We start from the raw sequence: 3,888 nt of genomic DNA on the forward strand, positions 1-3,888 counted from the left end.
CTTGTGTATGAAGAATCAGCTGGACACCATCTGCTGTTGTCTTGTGATATCCCATATGTTGTTTGCAGCAATCCGCTTGTGATACATCGTTTGAAGTAGATTGTGATGTGTTGTGAAGGAATCCTATGATATGTTACAAAAATCAGACCATCTGCCATTATCTGTATGCCATCTATTGAGTACGTTAGGAGGTCTTTTGGGTTTTTCTAGAGGATCTGATTGATTCTATGCACAGAATTCATCATTATTTACAAAGGGGAGCTAAAAACATAGAGTTTTTCCATTCGTAAAAAGGTCTGTTTTCTGCCATCCATTTCTCTCATTAATCAGCTTACCATGACAAGCAGATTCCTAATACTACATGGATCTACTTTGAGCTATCAGCTCCCCCATTTTGCATGGTCAAAATAAATGTAAGCCCATGATATATGATTTAATTGTGGACTTGTTTTGTGTAAACTGAATGTTTCTTTTGCATGTGCTCCTTGGACTCGAATTGCGTAGTGTGGCACACAGCACCAATGTCAGTACTGTGCACTATTGGAAAAGCTGTGGCTCCCCATCATGATGTATGTGTTTTATCCACGACAAGCAGATTCCTACTACCACATGGATCTACTTTGAGTGATTAGCTCTCCCATTTTGTGCAGTAAAAATAAATGTTAAGCTGCGATTTCGTGTGTGCCACTAATTAGATTGGCAAGAGTTCTACAAACGGCTCTGCCCACTCTCCATCACTAATAGATTCATGTGTGCCACTAATTAGATGACAGGGCATTTGATTACAAGTAAAACTTAAAATTCATTCTGAAAGTTTTTTTTTCCCTTATATTTTCTTCCCTTCATTTCTCTGATTTATGCTCTATGTTTCTGTCTGTTTTGTGTTATTCGAGAAGGAAATACAGAAGCAGGAAGGACATTGAAGTGGCATATGCAGAAGGACAGAGAAGTTTACATTTTCTTCATTCTTTTAACTTCTTTGATATTCCATTGTATTAAAGCAGTCTTGTACTAAGAAAGATTTGATTCACAACTTGGAAAATCACAGAGCAACAATATTTTTGTGAATACAAATTCCTCATGTTTAAAGTAATCAAATACCTGATTGGTCAAAAGCTTCTCAATCACCATTTGTCAGCATTGCCTGCAATTTTCATATTTTTATGCAATCAGGTGGTGTTTTTTTTTTTTTTTTTTCTTTTTTGTTTTTTCTTTTGTATGCCATAGGTTGCATTGTTGGACAAGGGGCTATGATATTGACGTTTTCAAACTTTATATATTGACAAATTCAGTCTTTGCATAATCTATATAACACAATGAATTCACAATTAGCAGGGGCTGAGCAACTCTCTGATTACCTCTTAAAACAGATGGATGTGCTTAATATAGAGTCAATGCCTGTAAAGAAACAGAATGTGGCAAAAGAGTTGTTTGATTCAATTGGCCTAGCCTATGATCGTGATGGCTTTCTTTTTTTCTTTTTCTTTTTTTTGGTTTCTTTAATGAATTTCTAGTATGTGTTGTGGTATTTTTTCCTACTTTATTTGATTATGTTGTTGGGATTTTGATGTTTTGCTTTATATGAGTTGCATTGAGTTGCGTTTTTTTTTTAAAAAAAATAAAAAATAAAAATTGGCAGGCATCATTGGAATGTGAAACGGGTTTATCTAGTGTCAATTGTAGAGGAATCATTCTATCCTCTTCTTCTTCTTCTTCTTTTTTGGGTTAGTTTCAGTCTTCTATGATTACTTTGTCGACTCTATGAATGGTTCATTGCTTTCCGTATTCTATCGTTTCCACATGCTTCTCTCTTAGTAGTTAGTTACTTGGAGTTCTGCAACAATTTACTTTTTGTGGACAAGTATAGTAGTAGGGAGTACTATGTTAAAATGCTCTAGGCCATGGTCAAATAATTTCTTATGTTATTTGTATTCTTTACTTCTCACAGTTATGCATGACTTGCGACTAATTCACACAGATCTGAAGTCGGAAAATATTCTTCTTGTTTTTGTAGAATATGTGAAGGTGCCTGATTCTAAGGTGTACTTAAAACATGCATATTTAGGTTTACAATTTCATATGAGATTTTTATTGAAGTTCAACCTAGTAAATTTGTTTTCCTTTTTTTTTTTTTGTTGAAATATGTATCCTCTGACATGCATCATCATCTCATTTTTATTTTTATTTCTGTTTTGTTTTGTTTTTGTTTTTGTTTTTGTTTTTTGTTTTTTGTTTTTTGTTTTTTTTTTTGATTTGTTTATGTTATATAGATATGTTATATGTATACAAACATGCTACAAGGATTTAATTGTGTTTATTTTTTTTGTATCATGCAGAAGGCTTCCTTCTACAAATGTTCAATCACTTGACATAAATGCACTGTAGTTCTAGAAATGAGAAGGTATTCCATTCATATGAGTTTTTAGACCATTTCCACCTTTTTGTCTAGAGAATTCCACACTTGGATGCTCAAACTACATTTTTCTATTGTTCTTATTTTAACACATTTGTGACTGCCATTTTCAGAAAGCCTGCATTTGGTAGTTTTCTATGCTGAAGTTGGGCTAAAAGGCTTTCTTCACATCATAATTTGTTGCAACTTGTTGACAGATGTGTGAAGTCGTGCGGGATGTTGCAAACTGTTTCCCAACAGCAATAATTAGTGGAAGATGACGTGATAAGGTACTGGAGCAATTAGCTACTTTGCATGGAAAATGATCCAATTTCGGACCTGTTTATCTAAGTTATCGTGCATTGCATTTCCATACACTTGGCATGCATGTACTGTTCATCTGCTAGGCATTGTCACGGATGGCACATGGCCCAAATATGCTAGTCAGTGCATCATAGCTGCCGAGTGGACTTTTGGGATTACAAATGTTCTGAAGACGGGTATTGATGCTGCCAAGTTCCTTGCATATTAAGATAAGTTTACCAAATTCATTCTGTAAATCAAAGCTTAAACACTCTGTAACTGAATGTTCAAACTCAGAGTTGTTGGATGGTTGTAATGAATTCTCTATATCTTGGATCCCCATTCGCATTGAGTTTGTGTTAGCATTATCATCTATTTTGAAGTCCCTAGGCTATTTTGACCCCTTTCCATCTTGGTCACATTCTTTTTTTTTTTTTTTTTTGGCTGACGTATATGTGGGGGCTAATCCCTTCACTCTCAGTCTCTCATACAAACTCTGCTATTTGTAATTGGCATATGGTGGTATCAATGGTTGCAGGACAAACTGTACAACTGCCCCATTGTTCGAGGCATTTGGAGGAGTGCCCTTTCAGTCAGGTCCATATGAGTCCATCTAAAAAAAATAAAATAGGGGCATGCATTGGGTACATCGCCGGTATCAGTCAAATACATCCAATACAACATGGAGGTTGGAATTTGAATTTTGTTTTTTTTTTTTTTTTTCTTTTCAAAATCTCTCTTCTTTTTTCTTTTTTTTTAATAGGTGGACTGTGTGTATGAAAACAAACGAATGGTCAATAGAATTGGACCAACAACCCATGGTGCAGGTGAACAAGTTCCCTTTCTTTTTTCTTTTTCTTTTTTAAATAATGTTTGTACTATTCCCTTTTTACTTTTAAGATTGGCTGGTTTTCAAATGGCTATAGATTGTTGTTTTACCCTGCTATCTAATCTAGTCTTTGAGTACTCTTTTGAATTTTTGAGCTATTGATCAAATTGTCAAAGTACTTTTAACTAGGTTCTTTAGGTTTAGAGAAACCCAAGCTAGCTTGCTGTAAGTATAGACCGACTCAATTTGAATTGACTAGATCAATTGAATTTGTTCATTACAAGTCAATCAAACTTAGACCCTTTTTATTTGCATGAATATTCTTCCTATATGTCATAGAACTGCATATTGTCATGTTCAAGCC

At 34.5% G+C, this 3,888-nt stretch overlaps 1 long non-coding RNA gene across 1 annotated transcript; it reads left to right on the top strand.

The window, feature by feature from the left end:
* The first annotated feature begins 1,019 nt into the window (after nucleotides 1-1,019).
* On the top strand, nucleotides 1,020-3,382 carry LOC131229616 (uncharacterized). The gene is made up of 3 exons (XR_009163486.1): nucleotides 1,020-1,390; nucleotides 1,640-2,025; nucleotides 2,337-3,382. It is a non-coding gene; the product is annotated as an uncharacterized LOC131229616 (long non-coding RNA).
* Nucleotides 3,383-3,888: the final 506 nt, after the last annotated feature.

The sequence above is a fragment of the Magnolia sinica genome, chromosome 2 (assembly GCF_029962835.1).
Source record: "Magnolia sinica isolate HGM2019 chromosome 2, MsV1, whole genome shotgun sequence".
NCBI lineage: Eukaryota > Viridiplantae > Streptophyta > Magnoliopsida > Magnoliales > Magnoliaceae > Magnolia > Magnolia sinica.